Genomic DNA, 16,814 nt, shown 5'->3' on the forward strand with positions numbered 1-16,814 from the left:
TTCATTGCAGTCCCAACTGCCAATACATCTCAAAACACTAGTGACATCCCAAAGAAAGGTATACCTAGGCCCTGGTGGTTTTGCAATCCTAATACTTGTTAAAAGTCTCCTTACCATAATATCCTGACCAACCGACAAACCATTAACCAAAACATGTCCAGCAGCAATAGCCGATCTATACATGTTATCATTCTATAGGCCAAACCTTTGGCTCATAATTGAAAAAAACGATTATCTGATTGACATCAATGGAAGCAGGATCAAGCTCCCTTGCTGTACACCAGCAAATCCACTTTTCCCATGCCAAACTAAATGCCTTTCTAGTTCCTGGAGCCCACAACTCTTCGATAAGTCTAGAAACCTCTGATTAAAGACCTGGCTTTTTCCAAACTCTCCTGAAAGTGTTCCTGCCACTAGAACTATCTGATTTGAAATTATACATTTGTGAACCTCTCCCTGAGGACCTAGCAAGATTCCCGGAAACCTTGGAAGTATCAGTGGAAAATCTACACATTTCTAACATGATCAGATACCACTCCTGAGAACTCCACACAGGAGTTATTACCACTACTTTCTCCTTCTACCTGCGTATCATACCGGTTACCCTGCTTATTGCAAATGGTGGATAAGCATTTGAGAGAAGGCCCCGCCAATCCTGAAGGAAAGTCTCTAGCCACTCTGCCTCTGATCTCCAACTGAAGAATCTCTTCAGTTGAACACTTAACCTGTTTGCAAAAAGATCTACCAGAAATGGACCCCTCAACTTCTCCAGTTCTCTGAAAACTTTCTGATCTAGCATCCAGCCGCTGGAATCTAGGACATTCCTTGATGACTGATCCGCCTCTGCGTTTGTTAAACCTGAAATATGTTCTGTCTGAACCCTCAGACCTCTCTGAAGACAATACTCCCAAAAGATCTTTGTCAAGTATGTTAGGTCCTTCGAACGTGGACCTCCTAGTTTGTTGACATCTCACTGCAGAGACATTTTCCATTCTCAATCGGACCGAGCATTTGATAGTTTTGGCGGCAAAACATTTTACAGCATCAAATCCTGCTAATAACTCTAAGCAGTTTATGTGAAAATTATTCTCCTGATCTGACCAACGACCGCCTGTACTTTCTGACCCAAAGCCTTCTAAGCTTGCATCTGATTCCACAATCACATCAAAATTCTCTCTAAAAATTGCACGCCCATTCCATGCATTCACGTTCCTCAATCACCATGTCAGTTCCTCTCTTGCTTCTAATGTCAGACAATGACTGTCTAATGTGAATAGCGCAAACCACTTCTAAAGTGTCTCGCCTTCAATCTCTGCAAGGCCCAATAGTGTAAAGGACCCAGGAAAATGGCCTGAATAGTTGAAAATAAAAGACCCACAATTCGTCCTAGCATACCTAACGAAACCATATTCATCATTTGAGTATTCCTTAATTCTTTCCTTATTCTATTCAGCTTTTCTTTTGGTAACTTTAACAAGCCTTCCACTGTATCCACCACAAAACCCTGAAACTGGGTCTGCTGTTTTGGGACCAAATCCAATTTCTTTCTGTTCACCACAAAAGCCAATCTTTCCAAAACTACTGACCACTCTGTATGTGTTTTCAAAAGATCTCTGTCCAGATCTATTAGTCAAATATCATCTAGATAAATTATCAGATGAATTCCCCTCTCTCAAATTAGCTACCACTGGAAGAACCACTTTCGTAAAACACCACACGGCAGAAGATAGACCTAAAGGTAGGCACACAAAGTTCCACACCTGTTCCTTCTAGATACATTTCAGAAATCTGATGTTCCTTCCAAATTGGAATCATCAGAAATGCATCCTTCAAATCCAATCGAGTCATCCAATCTCCTTTCTGCAAAACCTCTTTTAACAAGAGGATGCCCTCCATTTTGAAATGGTGGTACACCACCCAATCATTCAGTTTGCTTAGGTTTATTACTGATCTCATACCCTTGTCTGTCTTCTCTACCAGAAAACTATTGCTTAGAAAAAACACTTGTTTGACTTTCTTCCAGCACAACTGCAACTTTCGCAATCAATTCTTCAATTTCAAAATCTATTAACCTCATCTGATCTGTATTGTAAAACATAACCCTTGGCAGCTTTGACTATAATTGGTTCTTCTACAGACTTTATTCAAAAACCTTTTAATGTTTCTAGAGCCCAAGGATCCCTCGTTATTTGAACCTATCTGTGATGAAGCTAGACAAGTCTGCCGCACAATTTTAAGGGCATAACAGAAGGGTCTACGCTTACTAGAAGTTCCTCTTGTTTCTTTCACCACAAACACCTGTGCCTCATGATCTCTACCTCTGTGGGTAAAAGCTACCTGTCTGATAGGAGCCTGAAAAGGAGCATCTAGTGATGCCTTGACACCAGCCAGGGAAACAGCCCCAGGTTCTCACAGCCATTCAAAAACATAAAAAGTCTTGGAATACTCTGTTAATGTCTCTTTGGGACTTCTGAATGAGCAAAAACCCCCTACAAATTTTGAAATTTTCTTAATGAAAGCACCGCCAAATAAAACACCCTTAGCAGATGGACCTTCCTCCTTAGCAGCTAAGTCCACTAATTCAGGATCAATTTTAAGTAAGAGGCCCTTTCTCTGTTCAGTAGAAAGAGATGTGTTGGCATTAACTAGTAGTATCACATCGCTTTCAACCCACTGGTGTAGTTAATCCACATAAATGCTCTTGTTAAACACATAAACCTTGTTGGTCATAACAAACTTTTTTGCTGAAGGTCCCACTTTATCAAGTAGTCTATCTTGACAGGAATGTAACCCTTTAGCCAACTCTTTCTTTGGATCTTTTCCACTCTTACCAAGGAAAGCAATAATTTTTAGATCTAACTCCGAAGTGGTCAACAGCCTATCTACAATAGACCGGCCTGGACACTCCAACCTCAGTCTAACATGGACTTCCTTCGTAATCTCCGGCCTGATCCAAAACTTTACATACTCACTTACTTGTTCATAAGGTGCCCACTCTGGTGGGAAAGTGGGTGGTTTAAAAGAAGTGGGTCAAACGTATAGTGGCCCAGCGGGTCAGTTGAAGCTTCATCATTCAATATGTTTGAGTGACCATTATCACTCACCTTAGAATGGTCCTCCCTACTCTAAACCGGAGTAGATTTGTGATCAATGTCTTCTGAGTCAAAGTCAGAAGAACAGCTAATTTCAACTAAGCACTACTTGAAGAATCTTCACAAGACACATAGCTATGTTTTTGACCTATGGCCTTACTTTCTTTTAAATCTTCTTGGGCCTTTTTTGCACCCTCCACGTGTGCCCTTGGCACCATCATCCTGAATGTCCGTACAGAAACCATGTTCTGCCTCTGCAGATCTCCTCTTTTTATTGGCCACTTCCAAGTCAATCTCCAAATGTTTTATTTTCCTTAAAGCTTAAACCCTTTTCTTTGTAATTGACACAGCCTCATTAGCTGACCAAAAGCATTCCTCCTCCAAGGACTTAGATTTGTTTCAAATAATTTCTAGTTTATTTTCCATAATGTTAGCTACCTCAGTAGTTAAGAAATGTATTGCTTTGGCAAGTTTTTCCTCCAAACTCAAGCTTTGAGAATACTCAGCCTGCTCCATAACCAAGTATAATAACTGACACAAATCAAATTCCTAAGAATAATCTCAAACCCCCCAGAATAGACTATGGAAGTCGGTGTCCTGGAGTCAATCAATCAAACATTTGTAAAGCGCGCTACTCACCTGCTAGGGTCTCAAGGTGCTGAAAGGGGGGTGGGGAGGGAAGGACTGCTACTTCTGAAATAACCAGGTCTTGAGGCGTTTCCTGAAGGTCAGGAGGTCCTGGGTCTGTCGTAGGTGGGCGTGGAGGGTGTTTCAGGTCTTGGCGGCGAGGTGGGAGGCGGATCTTCTGCGGCTGTAGTTTAATGGATGCAAGGGCAAGGTTGGCGGAGCGGAGTTGGTGGGTGGGAGTGTGGAAGGTGAGTCGCTAGTTGAGGTAGGCTGTGCCCGTGTTGTGAAGAGCTTTGTGGGCGTGGATGAGGAGTTTGAAGGTGATCCTCTTGGTGACGGGAAGCCAGTGAAGGTCTCTGAGGTGGGCTGAGAAGTGGTTGTGGCGTGGGATGTTAAGAATGAGGTGTGCGGAGGCATTCTGTATACGTTGTAGCTTCTTCTGGAGCTTGGCTGTGGTTCCTGCGTAGAGCACGTTGCCGTAGTCCAGTCTGCTGCTGACAAGGGCGTGGGTGACCGTCCTTCTTGTTTCAGTGGGGATCTATCTGAAGATCTTGCGAAGCATGCAGAGGTTGTTGAAGCAGGAAGATGAGACGGCGTTGACTTGCTGGGTCATGGTGAGTGATGAGTCTAGGATGAAGCCTAGGTTGCGTGCGTGGGTGGTGCGTGTTCCTTGGGTGGCTGGCCACCAGGAGTCGTCCCATGTGCAGCTGTTGGAGCAGAGAATGAGGATCTCTGTCTTGTCTGAGTTAAGTTTGAGGTGGCTCTTCTCCATCCAGTTGGCGATGGCATGCAGTCCGTTGTGGAGGTTGGTTTTGGCGGTGGCGGGGTCCTTGGTGAGTGAGAGGATCAGCTGGGTGTCATCGGCGTAGGAGACGATGTTGAGGTTGTGGGATCGGACGATGTTGGCGAGCGGTGCCATGTAGATGTTGAAAAGAGTTGGGTTGAGAGAAGACCCTTGGGGAACGCCACAGATGGTTTTGGTGGCTCCCGACAGGAAGGGAGGGGGGGCGGACTCTCTGAGTTCTGCCGGAGAGGAAGGATGTGATCCAGTCCAGAGCCTTGTGGCAGATCCCAGCATCGTAGAGGTGAGTGCAGAGGGTGTGGTGGCAGACGGTGTCCAAAGCAGCCCAGAGGTCCAGGAGGATGAGGACCACGGTTTTGCCTTTGTCGAGCATGGTCCTGATGTCAGTTGCGGCGATGAGGGCGGTCTCAGTGCTGTGATTCCTACAAAATCCAGAATGGGGGATGTCCAGCGTGATGGTGTCCAGGAAGCGGGTCAGTTGGCCATTGACAATCTTTTCGATGACCTTCGCCGGGAAGGGGAGGAGGGAGATGGGTCGGTAATTCTTGAGGTCTTTGGAGTCCGCTTTGGGTTTCTTCAGCAGGGCGTGGACTTCGGTGTGTTTCCAGCTCTCCATGAAGGTGGTGGTCTCGAAGGAGCTATTGATGATCATACGGAGTTGGTGGGAGATGACTGGGCTCGCTTTGTTGAAGACATGTAAGGGTCAGGGGTCGGAGGGCGATCCGGAGTGGATGGTGCTCAGGGTTTTGGTGGTGTCCTCATTGTTGATGTGGGTCCAGGAGAGCAAGAGGTTGGTGTGGCTGGGTGCGTTGGGGTTGGTGGTGGCCGTGGTGGTAGGGAGGGTGTGAGGAGTGGAAGCTGTCATGGATTTCCGTGATCTTGCAATGGAAAAAGGTGGAGAGGGAGTCACAAAGGTCTTGCGATAGAGAGGGGTTGATGGAGCATGACCTGGGGTTGGTGAGTTCTTTGACGATGCTGAAGAGCTCTTTGCTGTTGTGGTGGTTGTTGTCGATGCAATCTTTGTAGAAGGATCTTTTGGTGTTCCAGATGAGCTGGTGGTGCTTGCGGATGGCTGTCTTGACGGTGGCGTGGTTGCTCTCTGTTGGTTCGTGGCGCCACTTATTTTCGATTTTCCGGTACTCCCGCTTGGAGTCCTGAAGGTTGGCGGTGAACCAGATGGCCTTGGTGCTGGTGTGGTTGTTGGAGGATTTCCTGTGTGGAGCAAGGGTGTTGGTGCAGTCTAGCCAATGTCTGAGGTTCAGGGCGGCTGTGTTTGGGTCGGTGGCGCTGGTGGCGGGGCCCGTGTGAGGGTTGAGATCAGCTGGTCTTCCGAGATCCTGTTCCAGCTGCAGCAGGGGATCTGTTGTGGGCGGTGGTGAGTGGCGGGTTTCTGGAAGGTGAAGTGGACGCAGCGGTGGTCGGTCCAGTGGAGTTCGGTGGTATGGCTGAAGGTGACGTGGCTGCTGGTGGAGAAGATGGGGTTGAAATGGCTGGCGGAGTGGGTGGGCGTCATGACCAGTTGTTTGGGACCGAGGTTGTCGATCAGAGTAGTGGAGTTGCTGTCATTGGCGTTCTCGAGGTGAAAATTCAAGTCGCCGAGGAGAATGTAGTCTGTAGAGGCAAGGGCCTTGGTGCTAAACATGTTGACGATGGAGTCACTGAACTGTGGTTGGGTGCCTGGGGGCCTGTAGACAAGGGTTCCTCTGAGGGTGGTGTTGGCGTTGATGTGAATCTGGAAGTGTAGGTGTTCGGCGGCATCAAGGGTGTCATTGGTGTTAGTTGAGATTCTGATGGTGTTCTTGTGGACTATTGTGATTCCTCCTCCCGGTCTGTTGGTGCGGTCTCTGCGGGAGATCTTATAGCCTTCGGGGATGGCTATGGCGATGTCTGGTTCCGAGGAGGGATTCATCCGGGTTTCAGTGACCAAGGCGACGTCTATTGTCTGAGGTGAGTAGGTTCCAGTGTTTGGCATGCTTGTGGACGGAGCGGGTGTTGAGAAGGATGCAGCTGAGGTGGTTGTGTGTGGTTCTGGCGTGGTGCTTGGCGGCTTGGTGGCAGGTGAAGCTGCAGCTCCGACAGGAGAAGGGTTCATGGGCGTGCCTCGGGGTGGCTTGGACGCAGGTGGTGGGGTGGCCTGAGTTGAGGGTATGGAGTTCGTTGGCACTGTAGCGGTGTCTGGTGACGTGGGGAATGCGTGGGCCAGGGAGTCAGGTGCTGAGCATGATCCAGGTGCAGACGGGCTTGCCTCTGGCAGGCCAGTGGCACAGCTGCATAGCTGCCGCCATTAAGAAGGGGAGGTGGGGGGAGGTAGGAGCAGCTGGGAGGCGGGGGGACGAATGGGGGTTCAAGGAGGGTGGGCCGCAGGGACACAGCTGCAGGAAGGAACGGCTAGGAAAAGCCGAAAACGAGCGGGAGCGCGAAAAAGAAAGCAGCGAGTAAAAGGCACAGAAACCATGAACTCTCGAATTGAAGAGCGTAAGTTACCTCACAACAAAATACCGGTGACTTTCTAGAGGGGCCCTCCGCGTTCAATATTTATGGAAACTGAAGCGAATAGTGAATAAGTGAAAATTTGAAATTAGCGGTCTAGTTATTAACATGGCGGCTGTCAATCTCAAGGTATTTACAGTGAAGGAGCATTAGGCTCATATCTGGCAAGTGGGTCTTGGGGGGGGGGGAGCGCCCATATCGGCAGTTTCCCCCCCTCCCCCCGGGAATTTTGCGGGAGATAGTACAGCCCATTGGCGCCATTGGTGCCATTTTGGGCGCCGTTTTGGGCTCTGTGTGGGGCAGCGTTTTTGGTAGCCTGGGGCTACCCTATAAAGGTTGCAGACAATTTTGAACTGCCACCATATTGTTTGGTGGCAGTTGTGGCGAGCGGCAGGTTTTTCTGAGCAACAAGTTGTCTCCTTGCGGATTCGGCTAGGCCTTAGTTAGTTAAGGGAAGGAGTGGAAGTAGCAAGCGTAGGCAGAGTAAGGTGAAAAAAAAAAAAAGTAGAAGGTAATGCCCAAGACACAGCGAAATCCCCACGGACACATCCACGAGGAGACTAGCGGTGTGCCTTTCCTCCGAGACTTACCGATTGCAGAGGAATCCCATTGAAGTCTCTGGCGAGGTGATGGATCGTCGGGTGCTGCAGGCCATGCAGCTTCTTCAAGAGGCAGGGTGCCTCGATTTGTTGGCGGCTGGGGTTGGTCGCCAGGCCCGTCCGGCTCGGCAAGCGGCAGATGGGGTGGCGCCCGCCATCGCGGCATGTTCGCCACCCCGGGGGAAGCGAGGACGGCTGTTGGGGCAGGTGAGCGGGGTGGGGCTGGGGCAGGGCTGGGTGCTCCGGCGCGTCCGCCCGGCAACCAGCTGGGCGCGGTGCGCGGGGACCTCGCCCCTCAGAGGCGCGGCTGCCTGTGCAGCAGGAGGCAGTGGCAGAAGGGGGACGGCCGGGGGCGGCCCCGGTCCCGATAGGCCTGGGACCACGGGCACAGCGGCTGCTTGTGCAACCTGCCTCGCATGAGAACGTGGGCAGGACACAGGCAGGCCGGCATGTACGGAGAGGCGCAGCTTCTGCGGGCTGCCTAAAGAAGACAGGGGGCAGTACGGGCCTCAGCAAATTATAGAGGCGGGCCCACACAACCCCAGTAGACGCAGTGATGGGGAAAAAGGCAGCATGGAGAGCCTTATGGGGAGAGGGACGGGCGGTAGCCAGGTGAAGGACAGGGCTGCTCTGGGTGAACCTGGGTCTTTGGGTGAGGAGGACAGGGAGGGGTGGGGGGCTCAAAGGGGAGTGGGCCAAGGCAAGGACTTGGAGGTGGAGAATTCAGGGGACAGTAGTGGGGCAGGTTCCATAAGGGGTACAGAGCTGAGCCATATTTTAGACTGGAGTGATGAGGCTGATCAGGAGGATGGGATAACATTGAAGGTACGCCCGCCGCGCCGTACGTATGAAGGTTTGCGGAAGGCCGGCGGAGGGGAGCTAGTTAAGTGGGCAGGCAGTTCAGACAGTGAGGGGGTAGCAGGTGACGAGGAGGCAAGTGGTAGGGACGGGGTGGTTCAAGGGGAACATCACATGCTCACCGACGCACTGGGATTTTTGCAGGGGGAGCGGAGCGGGAATGAGGATGGGGACCCAGGCGGGCTTGTGGCGGCCTTGGCACCCTGGGATGAAGAGAAGGCACGGCCCAGTACGGCTGGCTGGATGGAACCACGGCGCATCAGCGGGGCAGTGCAGGCCAAGGCAACAGCACGGCGGCGCCAGACCGGATTGGGTATTGCGCCCGCCGGGTGGTTGGTGAGTAGTGCTCAACGGCCTGGCCACGCATCACAGTGGGGAGGGCTACAGGCGGCCCCTCGGTGACCGCGCACACCGGCGGCGCAAGTAGAGGACATCATCAAGAGGGCCCATTTTGGGGAGGGTGTGGTGTCCAGTGACAGTGAGGACGTGAGTGAACATGAGCGTTTGGACTACGAGGAGGACAGTGCGGAGGAGGGAGAGATACGTGAGGAAGAGGACGAATGGTGGACCGTGGGGGGGGGGGGGGGGGAGTCTAATGTTGTTTGTCAGTCATTATAGGTGCCGGCAACGGCCTTGGGTGAGAGGAGAGCTGCAGGGCGGACGGTTTCGGAGCGGCCCCCGTCGTTGCAAAAAGGTAACCCACCAAAAGTGTTAACCCAAGTGGGGGTGGCTGGTGGGACTGAGGACAGTGCGGGGGAGCATGGGAGTGACTGCATAAAGTTGTGTACGTAACAGATGCGTGGGTAGGCACAGATTCGGCAAAAGATCAGGTAGGTATGGTGGTGGAGGGAAAATCGGGTAAGGCCGGCGAGGAGTCCGGGTCGGTAAGGTAAGCTGGAAGCACAAGCGATTGCCGTATGTGGGGACAGCGAAGCCTTTGAGGGGCTCATCTTATGCAGGCTACGAAATAAAAAATATGGAAAGGTGAATATGTAGAGATGCTAAAATTGTTGCATAGGGAGGTACGAGCGAAGGAAGGTTCTAAGGAGGAGGAATATGAGTTGGCCTAGGGTCCCAGTGACCATTGAAAATTGGAGGGCGGTGTTTCTCATTTTTGCCAGTGTGTATTGCGAGCGCTTTCCTGAGCGGGCGGTGGCCCTGTTCAAGTACATGGATGTTATTAGAAAAGTGTACCTCAATTATGGCGGTTACACGTGGGTGCAATACGATTAGGAGTTCCAAGCTCGCATGGTGGCCGACGAGGAGGTGCAGTGGGGTGAAATAGATACAGATTTATGGCAGCATACAATGGGACCGGCGAAATTTGGAAAAACTGTGTTCACGGCGAGCGGATTACCGATTATTTATCGGCCCCTTCGGGATCGCCCCTCCCAGGGTGGGCCACTTCAGAGAGTAACACGGGGGAAAAAGGGGAATCCGGTGCAACTGGTATGGGTGGGCGAAAGTCAGGAGCATGTTGGGATTTTAATAAAGGTTTGTGCATGAGAGAGTACTGTAAATTCAGGCATGAATGCTCGAAGTGCGTGGGAAAACATGCCCTCACCAATTCTTCAGGGGGCACCAGCGTCGGGCAGCAGGTGGTGTCAACAGGAGGCAATACACAGGAAAGTAAAGGTCAAGCCAGGATGAAAGGCTATTACGCCAATTAAACTAGACCAGATCAAGTTTTGGGTGGGTCAATATGGTATGGAGCGTCAAGGGCAGTGGTTGTTGCAGGGCTTTACGGAGGGGTTTGAATTGGGCTACAATGGACCGAGGCAGCGGCGGTGGGCGGAGAATTTGCGTTCCATTTATGGGAAAGAAGAGCTGGTGCGGCTCAAGCTTGAGAAAGAGGTGGCTGAGGGGAGAATGGAAGGCCCTTTTACGGATTGACCTTTAGAGAATATGATTGTGTCCCCTATTGGAGTGGTGCCCAAAAAGGAGCCAGGGCAGTACCAGCTGATATACCACCTATCATGGCCGGAAGGGGCGTTGGTTAAGGATTTCATTCCTGAGGAACTCACTAAGGTGTCATATGCCTCAGTGGATGTGGCAATGGCATTGGTGGAAGCATTGAGGCCGGGCACCCTAAAGGCAAAAACCAGCGTCGGGCAGCAGGCGGTGTCAACAGGAGGCAATACACAGGAAAGTCAAGGTCAAGCCAGGATGAGAGGGCAGGGTAGTCTGGGAAAAGGCTATTACGCCAATTAAACTAGACCAGATCAAGTTTTGGGTGGGTCAATATGGTATGGAGCGTCAAGGGCAGTGGTTGTTGCAGGGCTTTACGGAGGGGTTTAAATTGGGCTGCAATGGACCGAGGCAGCGGCGGTGGGCGGAGAATTTGCGTTCCATTTATGGGAAAGAAGAGCTGGTGCGGCTCAAGCTTGAGAAAGAGGTGGCTGAGGGGAGAATGGAAGGCCCTTTTACGGATTGACCTTTAGAGAATATGATTGTGTCCCCTATTGGGGTGGTGCCCAAAAAGGAGCCAGGGCAGTACCAGCTGATATACCACCTATCATGGCCGGAAGGGGCGTCGGTTAAGGATTTCATTCCTGAGGAACTCACTAAGGTGTCATATGCCTCAGTGCATGTGGCAATGGCATTGGTGGAAGCATTGAGGCCGGGCACCCTAAAGGGGAAAAACCGACATCAAGTAGGCTTTCAGACTATTGCCGTTGCATCCTCGGGATTTCGAATTGTTGGGCATTCAATTTCAGGGCAGTTGGTATCTCGACAAGGCTCTACCCATGGGTTGTTCCATTTCGTGCTCTTTATTCGAATGCTTCAGCACCTTTTTACAGTGGATTTTCGTGACGGTAACAGGTCATACGTCGGTCACACATTACTTAGATGATTTTTTCATTGCAGGACCGAAAGAGTCTGCGTCCTGTAAAGTAGCATTGGAGAGTTTTCAGTCGCTCATGGGGGACATGTGTGTGCCCCTGTCCCCCGAGAAGACGGTGGGACCTTGCACGGCGTTGTCTTTTTTAGGCATCGAGCTGGACACTGAGGATATGGTGGCTCACTTGCCTGTGGAGAAAAAACAGACCATGTTGGAGACAGTGCGGTCCATGATCCAGAAAAGGAAAGTGATGGTTAAGGAAATTCAAGTCCTATTGGGTCATTTGAACTTTGTATGCAGGGTGGTGAGGGCTGGGCGAACTTTCTGCAGAAGGCTCGGTATGTCACTCTCTGGTCACACCATGCCCCATCACCCCGTACGGCTTAGCACCTGGGTTAAAGAGGATCTGAGGATGTGGTGTGTCTTCTTGGAATCCTTCAATGGAATCCCGATTCAGGCATGGCCATTAAGCGAATGGGACGTTAAGATTTTCTTGGATGCGTTGGGGGCGTCGGGGTTTGGAATCTACAGGCAGGGCAAGTTCTGTGCGTAACAGTGGCCAGATGCATGGCGTGCGGGAGGTCGCAGTATTGCCTTCTTGGAGCTGTTTCCGTTGGTGGTGGTGGTGGTGGAGGTGTGCGTGTGGGGCCCATGGTTGAAGCACAAAAGAGTACTGTTTCGAGTGGACAACTTGGCGGTGGTGCAAGTGATCAATCGGCTAGGGAGGCGCAGGTGCTGCAGCTTCTTCAGGTTTTTGTGCTGGAATGTTTGCGGTGTGATATCTATTTCAGGGCGCGGCATGTGCCGGGGGTGAATAATGACATTGCGGATGCGTTATCTCGTTTGCAGTGGGAGAGGTTCCATGGGCTGGTTGGGGACGAACCCTTGAGCAGAACTGCTATGCCGAAGGCGCTTTGAAATGTAGGCGACAGAGTATTCTGCGATTGGTTGTGAATTCCTTGGCTCCTTCCACTCAGAACGTATGTACGAGCTTGGCGGGAATTTATCGAGTCAGGGGCGCGGCGGCGGCGTTTGGAGCAGGATCGTGTTTGGGACGTGGTAAACTTCATCATGGAATTGCAGGAAAATTGGCCGGTATCACTTTCATGGGTAAGCTATTGTGGGGATATGCACCGTCGGCGGGGGAATTGGGTCAGCGCATCATGGAATGCTGGGCCAGGGAACGGGCAGTCAGAAGGCAGGCGTGGCAGGCGATTACTTTGGGTATGCTGAAGCAACTCATGGCGGCGACGGAAGTGATTTGGAGGGATGAGGCTGAAGGCGCTTTGTTTCGGACACTTATGTCGTGTATGTTTTTTGGGGCTTTTCGGGCATCAGAGCTATTAGGTTCTAGTTCTTCGGAGGGTGTTCAGTGGGAGGAAGTGTGTATCTCATCGCGAAGGGTAGGGGTATTTTTGCGTCGGTCCAAGACGGATCAGCAGTGTAGGGGAAGACAGGTGTTCCTGCGGGACTACCCTGTGCGGGAGCTCTGCCCAGTACGATTGGCGCAGCGAATGCAAGGAACATTGCGGAAGGACAAGGGTGGGGTTTTTTGTCATTTGCAAGGCGACGCGGTTTCAGCGTACCAGCTGCTTGCGGTTCAGAGGGCATGCTTGAGGCATATAGGTTTGGAGGCTGCGCAGTTTGGTACCCATTCCTTTAGGATTGGCATGGTGACAGAGGCAGGCTTGCGGGGTTGGCAGAAGGCAGCGGTTATGGATTTGGGGTGATGGAAATCTAATGCTTATAAGAACCATGTGCGCAACAGGCTTGCGACAATGGGAAGGTAACAAGTATTTTTTTCTTGCTGCAGGTTCTGTTCCGGGTCCAGCGGTGCCGATTATATGCATCTGGGTCGTGGGACATTCCTTTGTGAAATGGGCATGGAGACAGGTGCGGTCAATTACACTGGGGGTCAATTTGGGTTTGGACGGGGCACGCTATCGCGTAAGGTGGGAGGGAAAAGGTCGGGGTTTTTGCCCGGATGTACTGCTAGTGCATCTGGGTGAAAACGACTTGGTGAAGAGGACAGGCCTCGACATTTTACGACACATGAAAGAGGACCTGAGGGTCGTGCGTCAACAGTGGTAGGGTTGCCATGTAGTTTGGACGGCTTTTCTCCCTAGGTGAATGTGGAGGGGAGCACGAAAACCGGGGGCGATTGAGAAGGCAAGGAGAAAGATCAATAAGGAGATGCGCACTTTTTGCACAGAGCAGGGTTTTGAATACATGGATCATACAGATATAAGGTTTGAGGACAAGGAATTTTTTCAGGGCGATGGCGTACACCTGTCCTTCGTGGGCATGGAATTGTACCTGCTCCAATTAAGAGACCTTACAGAGGATATTTAGGGAAGCATAAAAGCCTGTGGCGAGAATCGGACTGGTGTATACTGGGGGGGCAGAAAAGGAGAGGGGGTCCCTGGCGGTCTGCCCCTCCCCTTTTCTGGTGGTGAAGACCGAGAACGGGCACATGAAAGACGATAACGGATGGGAAGAAAATATGACAAGACAATTGCAGATTGGACGAGGATGGACTGTAACATGGAGCTTTAGGGGCTGGAGACTTGCACGCTCAAGTCGCTAGCAACTGACTATTAAGGTACTAGACAGATTAAACAGGAGCAGGAAGAAAGGAGGACTGGACTAATGAGCGGCAAGTCAAAGGGGGGGAAGGGAGGATGAGGGTAGTGTAGGGAAGGGGGGATTGGTTTGATAGGAGAGATTATGTATAGTGAGGCTTTAGTTTTGTAAGGCACAAGGCCAAGGTCAGCAAATATGAGTGCACCTGTTTCCAATAAAGCGGCCTTTTACACACAAAATGGAGTAATTTTGCTGATTTATTCTCCTGCAAGGTAATCCGCAACCAAGGACCACTCATTGTTCAGCTGCGTTCCCGACTCAACACTGAAGTCTGGCACGCGGCCCCAACAAACTCTTGTCTTCGCCCTGGCAAGCTGTGCACCATGCATGAGACCCCAGTGAGCTCCTCCCCTTGCTGCACACTGAGTCAATTTTTAATGGGCGCAAGGACTGCAGTCAACTGCCAGGTGTGTGATCCAAACGGGAGGCACGAGAGTTAACCGTTATTTACGTGCCAAACGGCCAGTGCATTTCACACGCAGTATTCCAAAGGATAAGTGCAGCAATAAAACAAAGCACATTTCGTACACAGCTCAAATAAAATATGGCAAATAGACCTATGAAAGCACGAAAAACAAAGAAAACTTGTTAACTTGCGAGATCATTCACAAGATGGCTTAAGTTAAAGACATGCAAGGTCCGAAATAACGATAAGAGACCATAACAGAAAATGCAAGTCAACAGAAGGAACAGAGAAAACAGTTGACATCAGAACAATGTCAATGATACTTATCACTGCAAGCAGCACCAATAAAAGAAGTAAGAGGACTGTTTTAACCTGGGGGTTTTAGAGAGATGCAATGTTTTAAGTTTCTGAGTTATTTTGCTTCATAATGGCTGCTGAGTGGTGGCAATAAAGATTCATTGCATAATATTAGCCTCCTGTCTTGACATAAAATCCTGGTACCTGATCACTCAAGTAAGCACGCCAGGCTGTTGAGGTATCTGATTTCAGAAGTAAGCCCATAAAGAAACCAAAGTTCCTGCCCACTGAAGTGAACCCACCAAGCAATTCAATTAACTAATGACCCAAGAAAACCCACTAGGCTGTTCCTAGACCTGTAGTTTCCCAAAGGAGGTGGGCCCATCTCAAAATCCAGGTTGAACGGTTGTATAAAGAAATTAAGACTTTATTTACATGAAGTTGCAGATCACATTTTTGTTCAGAAGATGGTCAGTGGACTTACTCAGATAATCTTTATTCGTTATATGAACATAGTATAACCATAAAAACACACTAAAATCTATATAAAATGTGTAAAGGCACAATCTAAAATCATCATTTTATACAATAACAAACATACGAAAAAGTGCTGTAATGCAAATATAAACTCCAAGCAAAAATGCTACTTATCGCAGTTGAACAGTTTTAACAATGGGAAGTGCCAAATGTTATTTACTTTTCCACCAGCTTCCTCATGCGAATGGCACTAGGCAGGAATTAATATACCAGCAGGCAGATGTACTCCGTTTGAAGTTGCAGTAAGTAAAACAGCGCAGGTCTGCAGCTTCTAATATTCAGGTGGCTCAGCAAGGGAATCGGAAACTGTTTCCAAGGGAGAGTGTATAATTTGAATATAAAAAAAAGGAAAAAGAGAATGGGCGAATAATGTATCACACGGACAGAGGTCCAAGTCTGCAGTATGATGGTCAGAACTGGGATAAGAAACCAAAAAACATAAGCTATGCCAAATCTAAATCTAGGTACATAAAATCTGTGAATGGGAAAGAGGAAACATTACATATGGTTCCATTACTAGAGCAGTAATGAGGTAAAATTTCCGTTACCCACTTCTTTTTAGTTTCAGACTCTGGCCTTTGTTGGCGAAATATATCGAGCAGGTCGTGTTTAATCTGTTTTTTGGGGTGGACGCTATAAATGAGGGATTACAATGAGTCTTCTCTCCCCAACAGGGCCAACTGCTCCTTTACGCAAGATAACCAAGAGAGGTTCTTTACTTCAATTGTTTGATTAGAGCTTGATTAAACAAAGTTTCCTGTTTGACCCATATTGATCTCCAAAATAGTGCAGGTGCTACTTTAACATAATCTATTAATGGAACAAGACCCAGTTCTGTGTGACAAAGATCTAGTGGAAGTCTATTAGGAACAGACATCAATCTTCTCAGAAATGCATTCTCTGATACCTAGAGATTGTCCACTTTGCAATAGCCCCGAACCCTGCTCCAAATGTCGGCAAGGCAGCTTGCATTATATATACTAATCATGGAAGACAGGAGTTTACTACCTATCTTACTTTCAAATTTGAAGATTGCTTCAGTGGATTGTTCGGGTCTTTGTTTCCTGGTATTAATCAGCTGAGTACAAAGGGAACTCCCAAGTATGAAAAAGAAGAAACGTATGAGAGTTTCTCGCCACTGATATAGTGGGGCCTAAGAGAGGAACAGGTTTTCCCTATAATCATAAAATGTGATTTTTTGGCGTTTGTCTTTAGACCAATATCATTCATAAAAAGATTAAACAAATTGAGTAGCTTTTGTAAGGTTATTCGTGTTCTTGCAATTAGAGCAAAGTCAGCATACAGGATAGCAGGTAGTTTCCTTGAGCCAACCTTTGGGACATCAAATTCTCTGCGTTAAGAAAATCATCAAGATCATTTATATAAATGCAGACACAAAAGGAGGCCAGTATGTATTCCTGCCTTATGCCACGGGTCATTTCAAATGGACCACTAAGTTCACCATTCTTCCCCTACCTTACCCGACCCATCACTCCATTTTGTATGGAGGCAAGGAAATAAGTCCAAGCAGGGTAAAAACCCATGTTCAATATTTTAGCTCAGAGTTTCTCCCTGTCCACTGAATCGAATGCGGAAGTTAAATCCATGCAACCAAGGTGGA

The sequence above is a fragment of the Pleurodeles waltl genome, chromosome 6 (genome assembly GCF_031143425.1).
Source record: "Pleurodeles waltl isolate 20211129_DDA chromosome 6, aPleWal1.hap1.20221129, whole genome shotgun sequence".
In the NCBI taxonomy this organism is placed as follows: Eukaryota; Metazoa; Chordata; class Amphibia; order Caudata; family Salamandridae; genus Pleurodeles; species Pleurodeles waltl.